Source organism: Dipodomys ordii, unplaced genomic scaffold (genome assembly GCF_000151885.1).
Source record: "Dipodomys ordii isolate 6190 unplaced genomic scaffold, Dord_2.0 Scaffold106, whole genome shotgun sequence".
NCBI lineage: Eukaryota > Metazoa > Chordata > Mammalia > Rodentia > Heteromyidae > Dipodomys > Dipodomys ordii.
The window spans coordinates 3462903-3490532 of NW_012267322.1; positions in this window are offsets into that span (position 1 = coordinate 3462903).

Sequence of the window (27630 nt, forward strand, 5' to 3'; positions counted from 1 at the left end):
TTGCATTTCTTTTATGGCTAGGGATGTTGAACATTTCTTCATGTGTCTATTGGCCATCCTTCTTTCTTCTTCAGAGAAGTTTCTCTTTAAGTCTGAAAGGAGCCTTTTAAAATGGACTTTATTTGTTTCATTCTAGAGGAGTGTTGGCTAAGACCTAAAGATGTCTCCCACTCAGACTCCAAGGTCATCAAACTAGTTACAGGCTGAGCTCCATCAGTGACCCTGATTTCAGAACTCCCATCCCTCCTTCAGTGTTTTATTCTACCTGATGGATGTATTATTTAAATTGTGTGTGGGGGCGGGGGAGGTGTAGTACTCTAGTTTGAACTAAGGATTTCCCATTTGCTACATAGAAGCTCTATTTGAATCACTTTACTTGGCTCTTTTTGCACTGATTATTTTTGAGATAGAATCTCATGTTTACATAGGCTGGCCTGCACCATTATTCTCCTAATTGTTCTTCCTGTTGTCACTGAGATGGCAGGCATGTATCACTGCACACCCAGCCAATGGTTAAGATGGAGCCTCCAGAACTTTGATGCCCAAGCTGGCCTTGAACTAAAAATCTCCTGATGTTCACCTCACAAATAGCTTTAGAATTACAGACTTGAACCTAGTACCTGGCTTCTCTGAATTTTCTTGTCTGTTCTTTGCTTTTTTTCTTCTTGGTATATGTCTCAAGAAATGTGTATCAAAGGAAAAGAAAAACAACAAAACAAACACAAACAACAACAAAAAAAAGAATCATAAAATCCCTCTAAATAAAGAGACCACTAAAAGAAGAAATCCAGGTGCAAAAAACCAGAAGCCTTGTCCCAACAGAGGGCCAAGTGTCCTGTGGTAATCACGCTGTGCATAGATTGGAGTCTTCTCTCTCTCCCAAGGTGAGCAATCCCAAGTGCATTCTAATGCATGTTTTATTTCTCCATTGATTTTAATTAAAAGGATATTGTCAAGGTTGCTAGGCATAAATATTGACTGGTTTTGACACTACAGTTGTCCCCGAGGGTCAGGTTTGCTATTTCAAGGCTCTTGCATTTCTTCCAGGTCCTCATATTTCCTTCTTGTATGTTGGAAATGTCAAAAATGGAATTACTAAGAAATTGCCAAAGATGTAGCTCAAGTTGAAAAATATGCATACACACACTCATACCACACACCACACACACACGTGTACGCACACACACACACACACACACAAAGATATGGTCATTTTGGAATAATAACTCACAATTGAGATCTTGGACATCAAGCTAGTATGAATCGTTGCACAGGGGTAAAACTTATTGAATAATGATTCAATCAATTTGTTCAATGAATATAACCCTGTGTCTTTCAAAATGCTTATGGCTGCAAAAAAGTGCTAAAGCTAAAAGGTATGATCTTTTAAAGAGTTACTATGCTAAAAGTGTATCTTGTTACCCCTTCAAACCTCTGGTCCAAGGCCTGAGTTCTATTAGGATTCCTAAGTGATCACAACTTCCCGTTGAATCAAGTTGTCAATTCAGCCACACCATTTCTGCTCACTTTTATGCAGGAACTGGGAAGGCTTCAGATGCTGTTGGCACTTCAAGGTTAATTCTAGCAGCAGGGGGTTAAAGAGGCCCAGCCCCGTATCAGGAGGAGGTGACTGCTGAGAGGAAGTGGTGTGAAATGCATTATGAACATTCTCAGCACAAAGAAATTGTTTTCTCCTCGTGGATAGTAGAAAATCAATATGGTTGTTTTCTGTTCGGTTTTCAAGGGCGAAAGTTGTAGCTACTTCAGGCTCCAGAAGTCATAGGGTAGTTAACAAAATGTCAGCAGTGATTGAACAGTTCAAGCAAAATTGACATCCCTGTGCTATAACTCTACTTACAGGGAACTGGGAGCCACAAAGTGAGGCACAGCATCCAAGGCTAAGGGACAGGTGGGCTCCTACATGAAGCTAAAACACGAGTTGCTGGTTCCACACCACAGGTGGGAGGGAAGACAGACTGTCACCTTCCTTGGTATCATCAGCCATTATGAAGAAGGGAACTAGTCTCGGAGCAGAAACCAGTATATGCTGTGGTTTGAATATGAAATGTTCCCAGAAGGTTCCCCAGCTGGCAGATCCAAACATTGAGAAGTGATTGCATCCTTACAGCATTGATCTAATGCATGGGTTACTACTCCATGCATAGATTCAGCATTTGACAAAATTATTGGGAGGTGGTGGAGACTACGAGGTGGGTCCTGGTTTGAGGAAGGAGATCCCTGGAGGTATGCCTTGGAGAGGCATTTCTCATCCCCAGCCCCTTCTTCTCTTTCTGTTTCCTGCCCACTGTGAGATACGCTGCCTCTTTCCCTAGGTTTTTAGGGAATTTTCTTGAACTGCTCCTCAACCCCAGAACCTCAGTTTCTTCAGCTGTTAACGTAGGTAATAATTTGTCCTCACTTATTTTTGGTGGTACTGGGGTTTGAACTCAGGACCTGGCACTAACAAACAGGTGGTCTAACATTTGAACCACACCCTAGCTCATTTTTGCTTTTGGGGGGGGGGTCCGGTCGTGGGGCCTGAATTCTGGGGCCTGGTTGCTGTCCCTCAGCTTTTCAGCTCAAGGCTAGCGCTCTACCACTTGAGCCACAGTGCCACTTCCGGCTTTTTTCTTTTTGCTTATGTGGTGCTAAGGAATCGAACCCAGGGCCTCAGGCATGCAAGGTCATTTTTGCTTTTGTTGTCGCTATTTTTTTTTAAATAGGGCTTTCCCCTTTGCCCAGGAGGGCCTCAACCTCCTCCCCGTTATATTTTCTTCACAGCTGGCCTAAAATGTATATGCCACCACACCCAGGTTTTCATGGTTGAGTCTCTTAATTTTTTTCCTCACTTGTGTTGGCTTTTAACAGTGACCCTCCTGACCTCAGCCTCCTGAGTAGCTAGGATTGTAGGTGTGAAGCTGGCTAACTTGTCCTCAAGTTCAGAAGATGCAAATGCTAGGGGTTTCCCGGAGCCCTTCAAATCTTTTCATAAAGCAACTATCTATCTGTCTCAGTAAGACAGACTACTGTCTGCCATTGGAAAAGATTCATTTCCTAAGCTACCTTAAGCTAAAGATTTGTGTAATAGCCATTTATCAAGCTAGTCATGGCAGCCTAGCTTTTACATATCATTATACTTCACAATATCTGTGGATCAAAACATAATTGTGTCTTTCTAATGCCATGGTCTCACAGGGGTAAATTTGAGGACAGGGCTCCCTTCTGTGTAACCCCTCAGAGACTCTTATCCCTTTCTTACCAGGGCCCTCTTCCCTGCAGCCTGCTTGTCTTCTCCATTTATTGTGCAATGGATACAACAGGGGCTTTTATGGGCCAGGTCTGCAAGTGACATGTTTACTTCTTCCCACATTGTTTGGTGACACAGAGGTGACATCTGATGGCCAGAGGCTGGGGATAAATCTATCTGATAAGTCTAGAAGAACTAATAAAATGGCTTGGTGAGAAACAAACCAGTACCTGCCACAATACCAACTTAAAAGGCATATATGTAGATGCACACATATAAATGTATATGAATGTATAGGTATGCACATAGACATTAATACATGTATGTGTATATCCATATACCCATATACATGTGTATATATACATATGGGTGTATGCATACACATATACATATATAGACAAACATGTATATATATGCCAGTACCTACCACAAAGCAAACATATGTATATATACATACATATATACATATACATACATACATTGCAAAGGAGAAGCTCAGGATACTATCTTTTAGGAAAGCATTTAAAAAGGCCAGAGTTTTAGTTCAGTTATAAAGGTAGAGGCTAAAGTGGAGAGAAGGAGACAAATGGGGAACTGCTGGGTTTCAGAAGCCTGAAAGTTCAGAGACAATGTCTGAGCAAGAACCTCCTTAAATCTGGTAATGTAGTACCTGTTTCCCTTCCCTCCAAGGGGACTCTGTTTCCATAGCATCATCAGGTTAACCTACTGGTCTTCTTACAATTTTTTTACACAGTAAATGACTGTGATCTTTCATTGGTAAACATTTTCGCAATTTTGCCAACATGCCTTCTTAGACAATCTAGTGACTATTAGTTTTTTTCTCACTTGTTTCAGTGTTTCTTTTGCTCTTGCTACTGGAAGGTGGAAATGCTTATTCTACACCATAGGCTTCAGCAGTTAGCTGCACAGGAAGCACTCAGCAAATGAGCTTATATATTTGGAGAAGAAAATATAAAAGGAAACAGCCCTGTCTCTGTTGGGACATCCAGCCAATCACAGATGGAAGACAACCATTTGGAAACAACATGCTCTTACAGCTGGTTTTAAAGAGAAGCAAGTCTAAGTTTCTGCACATGTTATATAATTGATGTTAGATAATTGATGATCAAGGTTATAATTCAAATTTGCCTGAGTTCCAGGGTCTGGCACAGTACCCAAGATAAGATTTCCTGGATTCTCTTGAAAGACTAACAGATATGACACACAGTGAGAAGCAAAAATTTATAAATTCTTCCTTCTTAGACAATTTCTGATGAATCTGAGTCTCCCTCCACTGCCTGACTGCTCCAAAGGCAGAATTTTTTTTTTGGGGGGGGATTGGTGGTTGGGTCTTGAACTCAGGGCCTTTGTGCTATCCCTGAGCCTTCTTGTGTTCAAGGCTAGAGCTCTACCACTTGAGCCACTTCTTGATTTTTTTCAGAATAGTTTATTGGAGATAAGAGTCACATGGACTTCTCTGCCTGGGCTGGGCTTCTAACAGCAATCCTCAGATCTCAGTTTCCTGAATAGCTAGGATTACATGGGTGAGCCACCAGCACCTGGCTCCCACCACAGAACTTTTGGAAGACAAAGTGACCAGCCATAAATGAGAATGAAGACATTATTGTAAAAGACAACCCAAGGCAAGATCTTATTCCTAAAGGTCTTCTGATGTCTTTTACTTACTATGACATTGCAATTGAGTTAGTACAATTCTATGAATTGGAAGAATGTTTTGTTTTCTTTACTTTTCATTCTCTTGCTTAGTGTAGAATCAGTAGGTTTATCTTTGACTTTTCTGCAAGCCCAATTTTAAACAACTATGAAAAGGGACATCAAAAGGCTCATTGAAATAGATAAAATGCTCCACCAAATCATTCTAATAAAACAGCATCTTGATGGTTTTTGAGAAGATGGATCAGGAGCATATGGACTCAATTTCCCCAGGGGAAAAAATCTATTGGGAAGAGGAAAGCCAAGTGGTTTGGGTAAAGTGTTTCAAGCATTTTATTTTAGTTGATTTTATTTCCAATTCAGAAATCCAGCTCTCACTCTTTGTCAATTAAGAAGTCCCACTGAGGTTGGGGAAGATGGGTGAGAATAATGAAATGGGTAACATTGATCAAAACACATTGTACTCACAAACATGTTGAAATGAAACTCTTTGCACAACTACTTAAAAATATAAAAATGAATGGGTGAATGAGTAAATGCATAGCAAGCTCCTTGAAAATTGATCCTAACTGTGGATCCAAATTCAATTTTGACCCCAAGAAATTCAAGCATATAAATTGGAGAAATCAAAAGAGTGATAACCTCATTATCATATGTCTTTAAAGATCAGATTACATTTTAATCTCCAAAGACAATAACAATCTTTGCATGAAGAGGGAGAAAGGGAAGAGGGAAAGAGGTTGTAGAAAAGATTTTGATTTTCCAGCTCTTAACCTTGTGTCCCAGACCTTCCATCTTCAAATGCCACCAGCACTGAAATCATCACATATCTTCACTGTATCTCTTGCAGTTTTTGACCATTCTTCTATTTGGTGTCAATTAGATAAGAAAGAACTTTCAATAATTCAATAGTTCTGTACTAAAGGGCAGCTCAGCCACACATAACTTATCTCCAGCATTATCCATTGTTCTTATGGAACAGGCCAGTGAAGACCACTTGGGTAACTTGCCATCCATCTATCAGGGCTCTGATTCATCTGAGTAAATATACAGTTATGATTTAATTACCAAAAGGTGGGGTTCAAATACAATGGAACAAGACTTGTTTATAGAATGATGGCTTGTTTTTCTCAGTTACTAATCATGAGCTTAATTTTTAATGGAAGAGCTTTGCTAGAATAATTAACACCCAATTTACATGTGCATCCATAGAACCAATTAATTAAATTTTATTGATGTCTAGTTGCTCTTTAAAATGCTTTCCAAATGCCTGCAAATTGATTTTAAACTGTTGATAGTTGAATTCAGTTTACCCTTTCCTGGGTTTATGAAATACAAACCTCTCCATTCATTAAAATATGTTTTATTTGCTGGAGACATGCCATAAGTTGCTAAGAACATTTTGCATGGAGTACACAGTATGGTCTAATGACAATGTCAGCTTGAGAAATGTGTGAAACAGAAGTTACTGTACTCCAAGCCTATTGGGTGGCCCGACAGATCTGAAAACAAAGAACAGAAATATGCCTTCTGAAATCAGAGCAGAGAGAAATATGCCTTCTGAAATCAGAGCAGAGAGAGTCAAAGCCACTGAAAGAGGCAGAAATGCATCCAGAAGAGTAGGATAAGACTGTAAGATGGTGGATGCCACCACACTTGAAGAAAATGTGTTTCACTAGCATGATGGTATAGATCTAAAATTCCAGCTACTTTGGAGGAAGGTAATTGAGAAGATTATGATCTAAGGTTGGTCCAGGCAAAATCATGCACCTTATCTAAAAACTAACTAAAAGCAAAGAGTGTTAAGGGCATGGCATAAATGGTAGAGTGTTGAGTCCTGAGTTCCAACCCTAGTACCACCAAAAAGAAAAGAAAAAGTGTTTTATTCCTGAAAGGTTGAGCAACAATGAGAGCTTTGAAAAAGAGAGTCTTCAGATTTAATTTATTACTACAGAGAAATGCTTACAGTGTAGGGGTAAACTCTAGGAACTTTGGTTATTTAGTTTATTTAAGATTGACTGTTTTTTCTTTTTTGTTTTGGGTCGGTCCTGGGGCTTGAACTCTGGGCTTGGGCACTGTCCCTGCACTCTTTAGCCCAAGGTGAGTGCTCTACCGCTTGAGCCACAGTGCCACTTCCGGTTTTTTAGTGGCTTTTATTGGAGATTAGAGTCTCACAGACTTTCCTGCCTGGGCTGGCTTTGAATGGCAATCCTCAGATCTCAGCCTCCTGAGTAGCTAGGATTACAGGTGTGTAAGCCACCAGTGCCCGGTTTAAGATTGACTGTTATCAGTAGAAATAAAAATCCTCAGGCAGCCTTAATCCAATCCAGAGAAGGGTAAATTACAGATTTTTTTTCACTCACTAAGAAGTCTTCTGACTGTATTATGTCTTTCTTACATAGGCATGCATGCATTTGCAGAGGGAATAAGCTGAGTATAAGACCTAAGGAATCTTTTAGGTTCTCTGGTAGTCATTTTGCATACGAAGTAAATCATTTTGTATTGTATGAAGCAACTCAAGAGAGAAAGGCTGACTAAACCTCTATGACAGCCCCTCCATCTCATGAGTCCACTAGAAACAACCCTTCACTAAATATGGCCAGATCTGATCCTTTTCCTTGCCCTATGACCTTCTTCTGCAAGAAGCTGCTAAGACTTGGACCTACGTGTAGCTGTGAACTGTGGGTGAAGTAATTATGTGACTGCCAACTCTTCTCCTTCAAAATTCACATAGCATTCTACTGATTTCCAGTGTTCTTCAACCTTTTCTTAACAGTTGGGTCCTGTATCCCTACATCACTACACAGTCACCTCTCTTTAGTACTTTGCTCTCTGTACCAGACATACTGTGTTGTTCTCAATTTCTCTGTACCAGACATACTGTGTTGTTCTCAATTCCTTGTTCAAAACAATCCTCTTTTGTTGCTATGGAACCTGTCAAGCATGATTTTTTTTTTAAAGTTAAGAACAAGATTCTTGTACATATTTGAGGTGGATAGGTGCAAAGAGTTACTTGACACATTAGTGAGGGACCAACAAGACAATAAAGTTCACTCAAAGGGAGTAGTGGAATTAAGCATTTATTAGCACTGGCTAAAGAATGTTGGAATAAGATTGCTGGTTTAGATATAGAAGTGGTACAGGGACCTAGTACAATGAGACTGTAGCCTCTCAGCTACTTTTCCTACCAGCTGAAGTCATTTGCATCCCTCCCAGACAAAAATAGCTCTAAGTTAACTGTAACTTTCCAGAATCTGTGTCCTAATCAATAATGAAAAATGTGACAAACAAAGGCAGAGTCTCTTAGAACAGAGGTTAGCCAAGTATGACCCACAGCCCAAATAAAGCTTGAGGCTGGTTTATGTATAGCTTGAGATCTGTCTGTCTGTCTGTCTATCTATCTATCTATGTATCTATGTATCTATCTATCTATCTATCTATGTATCTATCTATGTATCTATGTATCTATCTATCTAGGATATCTATGTGTTGTGTGTGCTTGTTGCATTTTTAAAGGGCTACAAAAACAAATCTTCTGGAAAAGTCCACATAAGGTTTACAATGTTAACTATCTAGACCTTCATAGGAAAGTCTGTTGGCTTTGTCATAGTGGATGAATCCTCATTTTAGCCGTTTGACAGCACTCCATTGGGCCTTTGAAAGATAAGCATCCATTGTTTGTCTTAATGGCAAGTATTTGGACTTTTTTTCAAAATAGGCTTTGTAGTCGTATTCTTTCAGCTTAGACTGTTCTTTCCTCTTGCTCTCCACTGAGTGAATTCTCTTTCCTGGTTTCAGCTCTGAGGCAACTACTTCCAAGAAATACCCCCTGAATTGCCAGACAGGGCCTATTCCTTTATTTTTATGCTCTTTTGGTCATGGTACATCTTATTGTCACAACTTTGTCTGTAGAGCCATTTGACTAGCACAATGTGCCAAGGTAGTGACAATGTTTATTTTGTTTTCTGTTTTTTTCTCCTGTGTCTAGAATGGTGCCTGGCTGATAGAGAGTCGACAGATATTCTACAAATATGTGCAAAATGAATTAACAAATGTTTGATATTCTCAAAGAACATATTAGCATTAGTGAACACAGATCAGCTTCTTCTTAGAACCCTTGGTATTCATGATTTAATTTGGTGGACTTGAAGATTAGATGCCAAGGATGCTGTGGATGAGTTCATGCTCAGTCTCTGTCACCTTCTTTTAGGCTTACAGGTCATAGGACTTCCACTTAAAAGCTACTGATTGCTGCCAGATGCTGGTTGCTAACACATGCAATCCTAGCTACTCAGGAGGCAGAACTCTGAGGATCATGGTCTGAAGCCAGACTGGGAAGGAAAGTCTGCAAAACTCTTGTTATCTCCAATTAAGCACCCAAAAACCAAAAGTGGAGCTATGGTTAAAGTGACAGAGCACTAGCCTTGAGAAAAAAGCTCAGGAATGGTGCCCAGGCCCCAAGTTCAAGCCCTATGACCAGCACAAAAATATAAATAAATAAATATAAATAAACTAAATATAAATAACTAAATAAATATAAATAAGTAATTAAAATCAATTACTGACTGCTGTAAATGAGTGAAGGTAGTATCTGTGGTCATATTCAAGCACTTTTGTGCTATGACTATTGTTGATACCTTACAAAGGAGGAACAACAGTCCATATGAATCTGCAACCCAGGAGCATTCGCCAGTAACACCAAGGAATACTCACTAAACTCAAAATAGTGTTTGTTGATATGGTGACTTCTTTGATTTGCTCAACAATAGGGACCAGGGTATATGTATTTCTGGTTTCACTGAGTGTAAAGCCCAGGCTTGTTGAGAAGGTGTCACTTAGCTATAAGGTTATTTTGAATTTAGTGTAAAGCTACTGGAATGTAAGTTGGTTTTCTTTGGCTTAACACTAGTTATAGATCTGAACTCAACAAATATTTGGGGACTGAAGAGCTTCTCACGAACTTACTTTGTGGAATCAAAAGCCAAAGAAGTTTGGCAAGCCCATGGCATTTGAACTAAAAAGACTTTTGAGAAGTCCTATGGCTTAGAAGACTAGATCCTCCTGGAGATGGGACAGAGATGGCCCCACCTAGAATTTATGCTTAGAGGGATGGAGCTGAGATCCTGGAATGAGATCCACAAATCCCTTGAAAATATCCTCAAGGGAAGAAAGTACATTGCTTTGTTGAACTTATGGCTCAAGTCAGAAAAAGGCTCATGATTTTGCACGACTCAATTATGGTCATTAACTCTAAAACACAAGGCTAAGGTAAAAACAAGACAGAGAACATATAATTTGAAGCATGATAGTTCAGGATTTATTCCTTCTTGGTGGTCTGCACTATTGGATACAGCTCTGAGAGTTTGGTTTTATAATTTGTATTATGATTTATAAATGATACTACCATCAAGATAATATATAGTATCCTTGCTAATATACTCTTTGGGGGGAAGTTGTGTAAGACAGTTTAGAAGAAAGCCTGGACATTAGAGAGATTTAGAGGGGGGACGGGGAACTTAACTTTTGTTAAGTCTTACTATGTGTTTTACCCTATATTGCTTACTCTACTTAAACATTTTTAAAAAGAAAGTAATGAAGCAAAAATAACAAAGATGACAATTATACCAGTAGAATCTTGTGGACAGTTGAAATTGAAACATATGTTTCCAAAGCTATTCTTCTATTGAAATTACGCAGCCCTTTAAGCCATCAGAATTTCTTTCTTTTACCTCTTCCTCCTTAAGAAGCATCATGCAGGAATCTTGGCCTACGAGCTAGTAGACTTGCCACTCTGTGTGTTGGACTCATTTCTAGTGAGGTCCCTTGTACCAGGTTTGCAAAAGCTTTGTCCTGGGGTATGGAAGATCCCTGGGTATCTGAGTGAGCTTGTGGAGTAGAACTACTCATGATGCAGATGTGGTTGCCTTCTCTGTGCCCTCTCATGCAAGAGAATAACTTTGTCTTCTTTAAGCTACTAAATTGAAGGAGGGGGGTTGTTTATATTATTATTTTCCAGTCTTTCAGTCTAATTCTGTCTCACATTTAAGACCCAGGATAAATAAGTTCTACTTTGTCCAGTGTCTTTGAGGATTATCTCTTTGTTGAATGCTTGGAGTCTGTATCACAGTGTCACGTATTTGTCCTTCAACTGTTCTTAGAACCTGAAGCATAATTTTCCTGTGTTTTCCACTTTTTCCATCCCAACTAGTAACCATTGGCAGATGGCCAAATAGTTGTCAGGTATTTTGGGAAACTGAGAGTTCACAACTATATTTTAAACAAATATTTGTCTTAATCAATGAATAGGATATACATAATAACAGCCTTGAAACATTCATGAAGTCCCTTTCATGTCTCAGAGAGCAAGAAATAAAGTTGCACTGATTTTATTTTACATGGCAGCTAATTTCTTATCAAGAGTACCCATGGAGACTACATGCAGTCTGTCAATATGTCTATCTATTTGGGTGATAATGGGTATCGAGATAAGCAACAAGATCCAATACTTAGAAGTATGGCATATGTCCACTAATATTTATCACACATGGTTAAATGCTAAAGCAGCTACACATACAGCTTTTATTGTACTATTCTTAACTTCAAAGCCTCAAGTTGTTAGACATGGAAAAAGAAATCTTAACCTACTATTTAAATTAGCCCTGATTGTAATCTGCAAAACCCTGGAGTTAACAGAAGTTAATGGCAGCTCTGGTTTGTGGATTACCCTTGATGAAGGACTTAGCCTTAGAGCCAGGATCATTGTACATAAGAAAATCCCTTGAATTCCCCCATTACTTCTCATGGTGTAGGACACACAAATATCGTTTCATAGTAAAATAAACTTTAAAGAGTAAAGTAATTCATCTTAAATTGATCCCAAATTGTAAGTATTGATAATAAAAGGAGAAAAAAGAGAGAGAATTAGCTTATAGAAACATAATGACCAAACTTTTTGCTCATTTTAACATGAGATAATATGTTTGGATATGTATAAAATCACACACACATAAATAAATTTCACCTTTTGATTTTGTAATGTGGATTTGTATCCAGAACAAACAACTTGCACATGTAAGTCAGAAAAAGAAACAACCCAATAAAACATAGAATGGGTTAAAAGGCCTGACTTCTATTTACGAGTGCTGGAAAAGGTAAGCCTGCTCACAAATTAGGCTCTCAAATAACCATCAACCATATTAGATAACAGAGAAATGCAAGTTAAAACCATAATGAGTTATCACCATATATACACAAGAAGGGAGAAGAGCAAACAAAACCTGCCCATACCAAAAGTTGGCCTCATGGGTGGTACCTAATGGCAGGAGCCAAGACAGGCACCTTAGGTTGTGGAGATGATAAGCACAAAGATCCAAAGCTGATATCCTAAGGAGTTGCTGGCTTTCTGGACGGCCATGCTGACAATCAATGTCGGCTGATCCTCTAAACCAACACAAGCTATCACCTATCCCTGGAACTCTCATTATGGAAAAACAAACAAATAGACAGATAATTAGGTAGACAAGCAAACTCCTGTTTAAGGTAATGTTGCATCAGATTTCATGATTAGCAGCTGAATACATTCCTAACTTAAGCAGAGATGGTCCTCATTGATAACAGAGCCATCCTGGAACTCTAAAGCCCTGGCTTTAGACTCCTTTCAAATGGAGGGGGATTTCTTCTAGTTTTTAAACCATCACTAGTTTGTCTCTGCCTCTTGGGCTCTACCTGCAAATGGCAGTTTAAATTGGAATGGGCTTTAATGCACTTGCCCTCCTCACTCATTTATGATCATTTACATGTTTCCTAGACAACTCATAATACCTTACACATAAACTTGTGGGAAGAGTAGGAAACAAGGTTAGGAGAAAAGGAAAACCACTTATGTTCCTATTAGCCAGTGGTAAGTGCTGTTTACTTTGAGTTTTGCATGCACTCCCCATCATTTCCTGATGCATGAAAGTTCCTGAACAAGCATTAAGCACATGGAAATGTGGTCATAGAGCCAGGCATTGTGGGAAAGCATTGGGGCCAGTACACAGTGTAACCTGAAGGTAAGGATTTACCTATTGGCTGTGTGAGCTTCTACAACTTTCTTCTCTTCTTTATAGCTAAGTTTCCTCATCTCATGGATACAACACAGCACAATAATTATGCCTGCCTTGCAAGACAGTTGTGAGTAATGAATGGGTCAATATAAAAAGCTTTTATGATAGTCCTTTGGTATATGTAAATGTGAGGTAGGAGAAAGTACCAGGAAGTCAATATTTGTTGAATGAAAACCATTGATTAATAGTGAGGCAGGAATAGGTGGATTCAGGTAAAAACAAGATACTGTCATCAGAGTTTTAGTTGCATGAGCAAGCTGAAATACCTTCTGTAAGTGAACTCACTAACAGGTGCTCCATACCCCTTTCACTCTTGTGATCAATCTGGAGAAGATAAAGTATGTGTTTGTGTGTGCACGCGTGTAAAGGAAGTCCTAAGATTGGTTGCTGAAATATCTAAGTTTATTTTTTTCTCAATTATATGATTTGGCTTGGATTATGGTCCATTCCTTGTAAGGACAAGATGTGTTACAGATTTGTGCATCCTAGGCTCTGCATGAGAAGAAGGCTGACAAGGGAGATGTTGTTGCCTGCAGGTAGGTCATGTGAACTGTCCTTTTGTTCAGGAGAACCTGGATGGCATAAGAGACATATTGACCAGCCAACCATGGACAATATATCAAGATTTATCATCTCTTAGATTAAAAATTGACCCCAATTTAACCTCTATTAATATTTATTTCTCAGATCAATAAATCTAGAATTTGTCTTAGTAAAAGTCAATAGCAGTTGAATTCTGTCTACTCTTCTCGGTGGGCAAAGGAGAAAACAAAAATTGTAATTTGAAAATAGGACAAAAATAATAAAGCCACACATAAAATTCCCAGGAGTAAAAAGTGCCACACTTTGGTTGTTGTCTTTCCTCTTAAAACAATTATCTTTAAGTAGTGCTACAGAGGAGGTGTCCTTCAACAAAGCAGTATGTGAATACAGTGACTCTTGATCAATGCTACCCCTTTCATCCCTTCTGACTTTAAAACAAATGAAAACAAAAAAAAATATTCAACCTCAAACATCATCCCCCCTCCCCCCAATCTCCAGTTAACATCTCTGGTGGAGTGGAAGATCTCCAAACAGATTAGATCTCTTAAAGGCACCACCACAGGACGGTCACACTGAGGAACTGAGCAGCACATGAAGTTTGGTGGGGTCAAGCCAGAAGGAAGCCCTAGCATTTGGGGACTACCCTTTGAGCCCTTCCTTTAGTGCATCCTGGTTTTCTCGACAACATAGATTTTGATGTCTAATTCCTACCCAGCCTTGCCAAGAAAGTCTTTTGGAAGCTAAATGACAAAAACCACATAGATCTAAGATATCTGAGAATATCCATTTATCTGTTCATACTTCATACAAGGGTTTAATGGTTTTGAACTCTGAAATACCAATGTATTTCAGAAGTGGCATCAAATGAAGGCATATAGCAAGCACTCAAGGCTTGACTACATATGAGACCCACATAAATGACAGGGGATAGTCTTCCCTGAGAGCTCTTTCTAAGTTAGCCCATTCTCCACTTCCATCAGCTCACAATTCTTCATCAGTGTTCTTTCTTTATTTCCCTTGTTTTATTTGTCTACTTGCTTATTGTCATCAAGTATCATACAAGCTCTACGAAGGCAAGGAACTCATTACCCCTACACTTTTGCATTCTTTGTGCCTAATGTATAGTTGACCCAGTAAATAGTTAATGATCTTGAAATAATGTACAAATGAATAAGCAAATAAATGTACAAATGAGTATAAAAAGGCATAAACATAGTAGATTAAACCAATAGTTCCAATCCTTTTTACTATTATTTTTTTTTCCTGCCAGTACTGGGGCTTGAATTCTGAGCTTCACACTCTCTTGCTTGACTTTTTAGCTCAAGACTCAAGGTTTTGCCCTTTGAACCATACATCTATGTCTTGCTTTTTACTGGTTGCTTGGAGACAAGAATCTCTGGAGCCTTTCTTCTGAGGCTTTAAATTATGATCCTCAGCTCTCCTCCTCCTGAGTAGCTAGGATTACAGGCTGAGCCACAAGTGCCAGACTAATAATTCAAATTCTTTCTCTCTCTGTTTATAATTTGCTCTTAGCCTGGATGTTCCTTCCACACAGAGGAAGGGATATATCTTGGCTCTTGGTTTGGTCACTTGCCTTACTGGGTGGATAACATGAGAAAGAAAGATGGCATACTCAGTGGAAGTCACTTGGTTCCCTTTGACCATTATTAGGGTAGTGAGAAGCACAGGCTTGGCTAGCCCTTTGCACAGGAAAGCATAGAGACTTGAAGAGCAGAGGTACCTATAGCTTCTCAGTCTGTATCAGTGAACTCCCAAGCATGAGAAATATGGCTCATTTTCAACCATTGGAATGTTCATAGATTATTGCATAGCAACACTAATGATATGAATTAGACAAATTGTGACCATTGTGTTTATATATTGATTTAGAGCAACTGTTTTAGGTAGCAAGCTCTGTTGCTGGAATGTGGCTCCAGCAGAAAGTTCTAGAAGCATGATTTTTCAATCTGGGACTTTCAAAGTCATGTTGTGAAGGCATACAATTAGGAAGCTGTGGAGTGAGTGGAATGGGGGAGTGAATGGAATGGGCTCCTCACTACCATTTTCTGATTTCCCATCTCTTCCATACACATGCAGATAACAATGTGGATTAGGCCAACTAGATCCAGATACTGAGAGTTTTGATGGGACCCTGCAATGCATATGACAAAAACCAGTCTTTCTTTCTCATCAAGCAACTGAAGGAAAACAAATTGTGTTTTGCTATTTGCATTTGTTGCTGCCTTTCCCACCCTTTATGAGATTGAGCAAGTTAATGTGACAGACATTTATTCATCTTCTGTAATAAAATTGTAAAGAATGGTATGAATTTCTTCCCGCAGGCCTCCGAGAGAGCATCATTTTCTAAATGCATTTTTTTAATCACCTAAAATGTTTATCTGCTCTGAGGTTTTAAGACAGAAAGACTTTCCACATTATGAAGAAAACCATAATAAATTCACTATTAATTGGAGCGGCAGGAAAGTCGATTATAGAAAAATACTCAATCTTTTTATCAACCAGCTCATATTTCTTATTATCCTGCACCCAACATTTGTCATTCTAACACAAATAGTGTTAGCACTTATGCATTTAATTTACCTTTTTGGAATCTCCTTTTTGTTTGGTTTGTAATTCATTTAAAATATATTTCTGACTTCTATTGAAACAGGTGACATTTAAAAAATTTAGAACATTTTAATTTAACTAATGTTGCTATGACAATAGTGATGTTTCTGAAACGATTTCCAATTTTCTGAGTTCAAGAGGTAAGACTTGAGGAGTAAAGTGACTCAATGACTGGGAGAGTCAGGCAAAACCCAGACTAACAGTGACAACTGATGCTCTCTTGGAAAGTGACATTTATGTAGCATACAGGCTGAAAGATCCTGAAAATCAAGGATCAGTGTGATAAGAGAAAGACCTCATGTGAGACAGTGAATGATAGAGATATTTACCAAGTTCTACAGAAAGACTTTTCCCCTCCCAGCTGTATCCAGAATCCCAGGCTTGGCTGTCATTGGCTCGTGTGTAGTCACATGCTCATCTTTGAGTCAATTAGCACAGATAAGAGCACATGTACCTCTTGATCTGTCAATCACAGGTTCACAGTTCTCATAGTTCAGGCTCTCTGTGATAGATTTAGTTGTTGGTCCTACTGCCTCACATAGTCATCCATGCTGTGGTCTGAATGTTCATGGCCTCTCAAAATTCCTGTGTTGAAATCCTAATCTCCACTGTGATGGTATTAGGAAACGGGGCCCTGGAAAGGGATTGGTCACAGAGGGAGAACCCTTTTGAATGGAATATGTGCTCTTAAAAAGGAGGTAGGAGAGAGTGATATCTTGTCCCTTCTGCCATGTAAGCACCTAGCAAGAAGCTGGATGATATAATAATCCTAGCTACTCAGGAGACTGAGATCCAGAGATAGTTTGAAGCCAGCCTGGGCAAGAAAGTCCATGAGACTCCATCCAAAACCATCAGTAAAGAGCAGGACTGGGTGTGGTATGTGGTAGAGCTGAGCAAGTGTGAGGCCCTGAAAAGCCCTAAGCTCAAACCTTGTTATTGATAAGAGGAAAACACACACACACACACACACACACACACACACACACACACACTCCACAGTTGTGTATGAGCCAGAGAGTAAGCCTTCAGCAAAGACTAAACTGTCTTTAACTTGGAATTCCCAGATTCTGAAACTGTGAGAAGTAAACTTCTATTGTTTATAAACTATCCAGTTTATGTTTTTTTTTCTGATAGCAGCCAAATGCATGCCCACATTCCAATATAGATTAACATATATGTAGCTTTGTTTGTTTCAGTAATGGGAAGAACACACTTTCTTGTTCCTTGACCTTGGGTTTAGTCATGAGATTTGTTTTGTCCAATAGGACATTGGCCAGTAGGATACAGTAGAGTCTTGACAAGCATCAGTGTGTTTGGGCTTGATCTCTTCACTTGTGCCACAACCATGAGAGGAACTTGCTTGGGTGTCGGATGGCTGCAGAAACATGACAGACATAGCAGTACACCTGAACCTGACTGGTCATCTGCGGCCTTGTTCAAAGAGTCTCAGAGAAGGTCAGCTGGACTCCAATTGAACCACAGATGCAGGGGTGAGAACATAGTGATTTTTAGGCGGCAGTGGCTGAAAAATGCCTCGCTTAAACCCAGCTGTGAAGGAAAAACAGGAGCATACCTGTGTGCTTCTGCTTTTTAGCTGAACTTATGGGAAAACTATATCCATCTTTTGATCTGGCAATTTGGGTACCATTCACCAAGTGCATAAAAAATGGTTTCTCATTTGGTTGAGTCAGTCCTCACCATAATCCCCCCTCCCCAAATTAGATTTTATTTCTATTGTTTCCCTTTTTATAAACTTCCCATAAACTCAAGACTTGGTAATTTATGCCCCCAAATGTTTCAACATTGAACACCATGCCATAAATAACCCACCACTCTGGGCATGTTCAATAAGAATTACAACACTACTATTATGCCTTCACTTAGGCATTTACAAATTTGCCTTTAAATGGTGATTTATGGGGGGCTTCAGCTGCTCAGCGACGAAACAATATTAATGTCTTCACAAGGGCAAGTGAGTTAATCCAATCTTTCTATAAGCTTGGACACTCAAACAATCTCAGTTTGGACAGCTGGGCTTCTACATACAGTAAGTTCTCTGTTACTGGGGAGGTGGGGGTTGGCCGTTTTCATGTTTCCTCTTTGTTGTTATCACACAGGACTTGGGATTGCAAAGAAAGAACCACTGAGCCGGGCTTCCCACTTATCCTGGGGTGCAGACATTCAAAGCACACATGAAAAGAGAAAAGGACATGATCCCTAATGGAGTATCATCTGGCCCCACAGCAGCGTGTCCCTCAGCAAGGAGGGCTCATTGTGGTGATCAAATAGACAGTGGTACAGCGCATCTGAGTTTGAATCCTACCTCCAAGCTGTGAGTGCTAGGGCATTTAAAAAATTCATCTTCACGATCATTTGGCTCAGTGGTTCACTTGGGGCTTTGGTCAAGCCTATAGAAACAGAATCTGTCAGCGTGATCAAGATGTTCTTGATTTACGGAGCACGTGCTCTTAGAAGAAATTTGTAGAAAAAATTGGACGGAGGACAGGGAAGAGGAGAGATCAGCAAGGAGTGTTTTAGGATGAGATCTGAACTTTAGCCGGGGTGAGGCCTCTGGAGCCCATGGCATGCTAACATGCTGAGAGGCAATATACTGGCCCTTTGGGAAATTATGATAAAATATTCATAACAGAATTTTCTATTGAAATCATTTTAAGGTGTCCCACGCCTAAAAATCCTAAAGTGGCATTAAGTATATTCAAACTTCTGTACAACAGTCACCAGTCTATTATTCCAGACTTTTCTTTACCTCCAAGAAAACTTTGTGCCTCCTACAGTTCAGTCCCATTCCCCACTCTCCTCTCGCCAGGACCTTGAAACCACGAATCTGTTTTCTGTCTCTACGGATTTACTTACTCCAGCTATTTCATGTAAATATGTGGCCATTTGTGTCTGGCTTCTTTCACTTAAGAACAATGTTTTCAACATTGATCCATGTTGAACTAGGACCTCATTCCTTTGTATGACTGAAAAATATTTCAATGAGTACATACACTACATTTAGTTCATCTGTTCATCAGTGGAGGGAATTTGGGTCTTGGCTATTATAAGTAAGGCATATTTATATAATTTTCTTGCATTTAAAAAAATCCCTTGGGTATAAGTGAGTGGGGTTGCTGACCAGTTGTTTTCTATTGTGATTGTCCTATTTTACATTCCCACCAGCAACCAATCTACAAGGGTCCCATTTTCCCACATCCTTGCCAACACTTGTTACTATCAATAATTTTATAGAAGGCATGTAGCACCTCATCATGGAGCATCAGTCACAAAACTCTCATATCGTTAGCTCCAAGCTGCCTGGGGGATTTATCTCACATCCCTACTGGGAAGGGATGTAGCTATGAGCTATGAACAAGCCACACCCACAGCCATAACAGTGTGTCTTCTATGCTTAATCACTGAAGACACTTAAAAATTGTTATTATAAAAATGATGTACAGAGCGGTTACAGTTCCTTAAGGCAGGTAAAGAATACATTTCTTTTTTGTCAATGTCACCCTTTCCTTCATTCTCTGAAGATAGCTTTTATTAAAAGTTTGAGATTGTATTGGAAACAAAAAAAATGCAAAGTACACATTCTGGCTAAGGAATGCTAACACTCTACTGAAGTATTTCAGTACCAGTGGAATTATTGCACAAAGGTAAAGATGTAACTCTGACAAATGTAGAGAAAGGATTTGCTTTCAGCAGGATTGTCAGAGAAGCCTTTCATGGGGTGAATTCTAGAGACTGTGTGTGAAGGAACTTGCTAACTAAGCTAACACAAGGAAAAAGCTTTAGATTGCGGTAGTAATGTGGGCAGAGGTCTTAAAGTATGGTTTAGAAAACATAAAGCACTGGTGTCTGGTGGGGATATGGAGTGAGGAAGGCTGGGCCCACACCTGAAGGATAACCTAAAAATTTCAGGGTTAGTCTAGAAACAACTGAGAGCCATGCAGAACACTGAGCACAGCGGATATAGATTTTTGAACCTATCAGTCTGTTGATTTTGTGGAAAAATTGACTGAGATTACAAGGAAAGGTAAATCCTCACATTTCATTCAGCTTTTTAATCCTATTCTTTTTGGCTGTCATTTGAATGGTCCCTTCTAAAACTTGAAGGGAAACTTGCTATTCTAACAGTATCCAGAGTATGAGCAATGGGAGACTCATTCTCATGGGAAGGACTGGGTCCACTATAAAAGAGGGAGTAGACCCTTGCTCTTCCTCAGCTTTCTGTCATACAATGGCATGGTAAGAAAACCCCTACCAGTTGTACCTCACTATTAGACTTTCCCTCCTCCAGAACTGAGAGCCAATAAACTTCTGTTCATTCCAAATTGCCCAGAAACTCTGGTGTTCTGTTATAGCGGTCACACAAACTGGACTGAGGCACCGTTAGCAACACAAGAGTAAGGCCTCCAATTTGTGACACGCACTATCTGTCATTCACAGTAGTTTATTTTTTCATCAACTTATAGGTCATTCTTCAGTTGCCTTGAAGCAAGGGTCATTATCTGTGACAGCCCTAACACCTTGGATTGTGGAGGTAATTCTTTCAATGCTGCTTTGTGAGCTCGATGTCTCTGTGCCTTATGGGTAGGAATTGGAGAGGCATACCACACATAAGAGCTCTTTTCCTTGCTTGACTTCAGAACCTACTGAGAAGTCACACAGGTCAATACTGGGGTTGTTGCTACTACCTTTGAACTTGAATAGGATGGGCTGATGCATAGACACAGGAGCAAAACATTTCCTATGATGTCACCTAAAAATTAGACTGACCCATCCCCTCACAGATGATGCCCAAAATGGCCTAACACTTGTTCCCATGTGTTGGTTGTTCAGAACCTTATTGTAAACCCAGTACATGGTTAAGTCGGGACAGACTACACTGTTAGCAAGAGAGGCAGAATGAGCAGACCTACAATTGAACGGCGATGGTGGTCCTGGGACGTAGGGGAGATCAGAGAGTGTTTCTTGAAGGAAGTGGGGCTTGAACTGAGCCTTGAATGACAAGTTGTTTCTGGAAAGCATATGAATTGATTATTTGCTGTGGGTGCCTAGGAACTGGCAAAGGTATTTCATGATGAGGTTATAAACTAAGCAAAACCGTAGATGCTTTCTGCTGTTGATATCAAAAGAAGCAGTAGATTACTTAATATGCTTGTTGGTGGCCTCTCTATCTAACCTCAAGGCTTACCACCCCTGCTAAGTATTTCTTGCTGGTGGCATTCCTTGGCTGATTGGAGCAACTGGGTCAGAGCCAGCTAGACTGGAAATGCAGGGTAGGTGATATCTCTCTAGGACAAAAAAGGATTGGTGAATACCTCCACCAGAGGTATTTCAGAGTTGACTCCCTGCCTTGGGAGAAGTCAGGAAACATGTTTTCTCAGTTTCCCCATGTGGATATTAATCTCTGTTGCTCATAGTGAAAGCCTGCTCATCAATGCCCATGGACTGGATGTTTTCCCCCATTCATCCATCCTGTTCTTTCTGAGTATTCCCTGAAAACACTTCTCAAATTAAACAGTCATACCTTGGCTGTATCTCAAAATCTTCTGGATAAGTTATTGCTCCTATCATTACGTAAAAAAATTCCTGTTATTATTATTTCCATTGTAACACATGAGTTAATTATGTATAAACATAACTAAATGCCAAGTGAAAAACATATTTTCAAATGTAAATTCACATATCCTTGAGCAACACTAACTGGATGTTACATTAAGCAAAAATAATAAGCTCTACACACCCAGAGTGCTCATTGAGCATTACTCCAGTATGAATATGATTCACGCTACTAAGTTGACACAAATAAGCTTGTTTTTGTTTCTAAAATAGGTTTATTGCTTTTCAATCACAATCATTCTAATATGTATATTACAGCCAGGTGCAAGGTTGACTCAGCCGCCCTTCAATGCCAAATACCTTCCATGTGCTCTCACAATGTACTTACCTTGAACCTAAAGAGCCATTCTTGCCAAATTGTAGAAATTGAATCTAGTTGATATTGACTACATTTGCTATTATGTGGTCATGGCATGAGCAATCCACCTGAAAATTGAGTCAGAGATCAATCTGCTTTTGTAGAATAGGTCAGGAATGATATCCTGGCTTTCTGTTCCCTTGAATGATGGTAAGATCTTTGTGTTCATATTCTGCTAGTCTTCACATACGTATATACATGAGTGTACATATCCATTCCCCCTCCCCCTGACACACACACACACACACACACACACACACACACTCAAATAACTATCAGTTGATATTCTTTTGGGTAGCACGAGAGTTTGAACTCAAGGATGTTGTGCTTGTTCCTCAGTTGCTCTACTGCTGGAGCATGCTTCCAGTCCTTTTTATTTTTTGTTTTGATTATTTTTAAGACAGGGTCTCACTGTTTGCCCAGGTCAACCTGGACATAAGTCCTCCTATTTACACTTACCACTGTATCCAGGTCTGTATGACGAGCATGTATCTCTTTGCCCAGGTTTTTTGCTGAGATGTGGTCTCTTGAACATTTTGCCTAGGCTGGCTTCAAACCAGCTAGGATTACAGGTATGAGTCTCTGTGCCTGACTTTAGTAGATACTGTTTTAAAATCCAAATTCCAATACCCTAAATAATAAGCTATTCTAACCTTTTTATATTCATTTCTTTTGGGCTACAGACAGGTATTCTTTTCATGTGATTATGTACGATTTTTATATTTTATTCATTTCTTCTTACATTGTTTTGACAGCACTTTTTCTCTACAAGGGTTTGCCCAATTTCTTTTTTGATGTCAAGGATGGAATCATTCCAGTTGGAAGGAGCTGGTGCTCTGTGCTGAAACCACATTTGGAGACTCAAATAAAGAGCTACTTTTAACAATTTGTGTTTTCTACTTATGAGCTGGCTGCTGCTGCTTTTGAGGGCTTCATGTGCCTGGATAATTGTCTCAAAAAGGAGCAAGCCACAGGTGAGCAGGTATAAGGTCTTGGTAGAAGTCCAGATTGATTTACCATTTTTTTCACCCTACATTGTTCACTCTACATTTTTTCATACTTTTTTCTCCAACACACATTGTTGTATATGTACCAGAATGTGAGTGTGTTGTTATTTGCAGGCAGATTTCAGAGGCCAAAGATATCAATGGGTTAAGAATAGGAGGATACAAGACAGAAGAACCATTAGAACTAACTAAGAGTCACAACCTGTCCACACAGCAGAGGTGAGCAGACCAGAGTGGAGGATGCAAAGGGAGACCTGTCATCTCATCAGACCATCAGACAAGATCCAGAGACCTGCCATCTTACCAGACCAGCAGACAAGATCCAAGATCCAGACACAGCACACAATAGGTATCTCCAGATCAAAGGAGATGGTCAGGTATGAAGCATATAGATTTGCATCCAGGAGCTGGAGGCTCATGCCTATAATCCTAGCTACTCAGCAGGCTGAGGGCTAAGGATCACTGTTCAAAGTCAGCCAAGGAAGGAAAATCCATGAGACTTTTTATCTCCAGTTAACTACCCAAAAAGCCACAAGTGGAGCTGTGGCTGAAGTAGTAGAGTGCTAGCCTGGAGCACAAAAGCTCAGGGACAGCACCCAGGTCCTGAGTTGAAGCTCCAGGACTAGTGCGCGCGTGCACGTACACACACGTGCACACACACACACACACACACACACACACACACAGTATAGATTTGTGAAATCAATGATGAAGAAAGACCCTGAGAAAGAAGAAACAAACTCCTAAGCCTCTCAAGAGCGAGGCTCTGCATCAGTCAACCTGTTCCAAGCACTTTGTATTAAGGATTTGCTGCTGGAGCCTCTGAAAAATCCATGGAGTTGAGCTAGACCACTGGGGTCTGAACCCCTCGTGGGCACTAAGTATCTTGAGATAAATCACTTAACCTCCCAGTGCCACCGTGTTTTCTGTAAGATGGCAATGACTACACTGCGCTCCCGGGGCTGCTCTGAGGCCCACATGAGTTCATAGTTGTAAAGTGCTTAGACCAACCCTGAAACAGAGTACATGCTTATATGTTATTAAATAAAAGGAATGGGAGTTGGAGAAAACATTTGACAAGGACTTAATTCTTTTCTCTCCACAACCATCATCTTTTTTTTTTTTAAACAGATTTATGAAGCCAGAAGACACCATGACAATGTTTTCTTCCTAATTATCTTCACACAGTTCCAACAATGACTTCCTTTTCCCACTCGACGACTACAGTTTTCCAACCACCTTTTCTTCCCAACGGGTGTTTCTCCTGTGTATCTTGTTGGTTGGTAGCCATGTTGGAGTCTCTTCTAGGTCTGGGGGTAGATATTCAATCCTGACACAGTCAGGGCCTTTTCTTTTGACTTGTCCTGTGTCCCTAACTTGTGACACCGACTGACACCTCCTAGCTTCTGTAAGACCTGGGGATCTCTGGGCTGGTTACCTGGCAGTATGGGCCTGCTGGGTGCCACCTTCTGTTCAGAAGGCTGTATTACATACTCATTGACATCATGTTTTAATGTTCATGTTTTGATCTAGCCTCCCTCCCAGCCAGGCTCAGGGGGACATTTATGCTGTCGTTGCCAGCAGATCATCTTTGGCAGTTGCTGTGTTGGTCAAGGACAGGAGGCATGTTTTTGAATGAGTAACCTAGGGTACCCCCCCCCAAAGGGCTATTCTTAAATGGCAAGCTGCGGAAGCATAGCCAAGAATGCCCCTAGCTTCTTAGTTGAAAGCTTAACTCCAGGAATGAAGTCATCATTTCAGTGGCTAGTAACAAACAAAGCAGACAGACAGACAGACTGCAGGACCCATGAGGCCCAGGAGCAAGGATTTGGCAAGACCCAAGAAAGAGGGCACAGAGTCTACTTTTTTCCCCCTCTTCTTTTTCTTGAGCAGAAAGGCTTGTTTTTGTCATTCTATGCACGAGCTAAGCAGATTACAGTAGGGAGAAATGGGGGCAGGCCCAGGTATCTAGGAGATGGGAGACAATTTGCATGCCTATTATGGAACGTAAATGGAAAAGGCTGCTGCTCTTTCTGCCTCAGCCTCCCTCAGAAGATGCAGTTCAGTTTGGGGCTATTTAAACGGGGCCATACTGTCCCTTCCAATTAGGGAATCTGGGAGGAAAAAAAAGTGAAGCAGCTCTAGGGAGCTATGTTCTCTACCACCACTACCACAGGGTTGAAAGTAGCTCATACTGTGCAGATTTTAAGTTCTTACTAACGAAGAAATGCCAAAAGACAAATGCCCAAAATAGTAGCATATATTAAATGTTGGCTTTTGGCAAAATAACACATTTTGTGTGCATGTGCACAAACAGATATACAAGCTACAACAATACAGTGATGTGTGTGTGTGCGTGAGATATACAAGCTACAACAATACAGTGATGCGTGTGTGTGTGTGTGTGTGTATGCACACACACAACTAACTTTATGGATCTCGTCAATAGTTGTTTGTATTGAAGAAACGGGATGAAAATGAGGCTTCTGCCAGCTGGTTCTCATGCCCTCCCTTGGCCCCCTCCCATCCAGATGGTTCTGTCTAGAACACTACACAGAGAGAATGCTCCCCTCCCCTGCCTATGCAACCCCACCATGTAACGTCATCTCCATGATGTTGTCTCTATTTAAAAACCACAGCCCTTCAAGATAGACTTCATGGAAGTCAAAGCAAAATATTCCCTGTTGGTTTGGAATAAACCTCAAAATCAAAGCCTTTTTCTCCTCTCCTCTCTCTCTGCTGCCTTCTCTCTCTATTTTCTCTCTTTCTCTCTGAAACCAACATCCAGCTCTTGTCTGCATTGCCCCCTTCTCTGCCCCCCACCACGCAGACTTATTTCATAAAAATGTCAGCTATTAAGTTAACATTATTTAAGGGACTTTGGGTTTTAATTCCTGCATGCAACTTAAGCTGGATCAGGGAAGGTCTGACACGAAGCCCTGGCTGTATAAAACATGATCCTCAGAGGTACTAAATAAATAACCTGGCTGTGGGCTTCCAGGCCTCTCTATTTATCACTGCAGTAATGATAAGGATCTGATTTAGAGTGAACTCTACTGAGGGTCGAACCCGGCACAAGCTGTAATATGATCTGCAAGGGAGGGCTGATAACCTGAAACAATGTGAAGAAACCCTGTCAGATAAATAAAACAAACTGTTTGTCCATTAAATAGCACTGTCAGGAAGGAACAGGGAAGCCAAACAGAGCTAAATCCAATTCTTTTATAGCCTCACAAAGCCAGAGACACCTGAACTAAGCTGGAGAATAAGCTCACTTAGAAATAGTTTGGTGATTGGGGGCGGGGGAGATGTGGGAAGGGAAGAGGGAACTGATTTATTGAGGTCATTGTGATAGGAAAGAGTTGGTCTTTGATGCAGGGCAAGTCCTGTCTTCTTTGGATTTTGGTCTTTCTGTCAGTGCCATGGGTCTAGTCATGGGAGCGGTGTTCACCTCACCTGGTTGTTGAGGTTGACTCATGGGAGAATTTTTGAGGCAGGACTGGGAAGAAAGAGGGAATGACTACAGAAGGGTCCGAGGCGCAAGTGTCTGAAGCCCCAAAGCTGATGACAGAAAGACTTGGGATGGATGCAAAGATTGCACATGGGAACCAGGGATAGTTCTCACCTGGTGGTGAGACCACCACTGTCTCCAAGTGGAGTCCACTCTGCAAGGCTGAATGTTTCCAACAAAGCTACAAGAGAGAAGTTAATGCGAAGTCTTAAGCATTCAAAGTGTTAGAGGTTACCATCAGAAGGTTTTACCATTTGGTGTGTTAGGTAAAAATCAAAAAACAACAGCAACAACAACAAAAACCAATGGGTTTCATACAGCTTACCATCTGCAGCCTCTGGGCCAGAGCAAAACAAACTTAGTGATAATCATGGAAAGAACATGGGACACAAAGGAAGGAGAAACATGAGTCTCCTGCCACAGACTTTTTAATATCTATCACACATCTGTGCTTCTTCATTCTACTTTGTAAGGTACTGTTCCTGAATCCATGAAGCTTCTTATTGCATATGACACGGAATCAGCCAATAACAAAAAGGCTCTCTTCGCTGGAGTGTATTATAACGGTTGCCTGAACATTCTGCTTCTTGACAGAGAATATTGGTCCTTCCCCTGACCAATATTTTTCAATGGGCAGAGCATTAGTGGCATTTTGGACAGGCACTAAGTGTCCATAACATCTTTAAAGTTTAGGACAACCAAAAAGAGCTGTAACAATTTAAAAAGCAACAAAAAATTTGCTGTCCTTTACTTTGCTTTCCCTTTCCTTTCTCTTTTTCTCTTTCTCTCTTCTTTCCTTCTCCTTCCTTCCTTCCTTTCTTCCTTCCTTCCTTCCCTCCCTCCCTCCCTCCCCCCTCTTTCTCTTTCTCCTTCCTTCTTTCTTTCTTTCTTTCTTTCTTTCTTTCTTTCTTTCTTTCTTTCTTTCT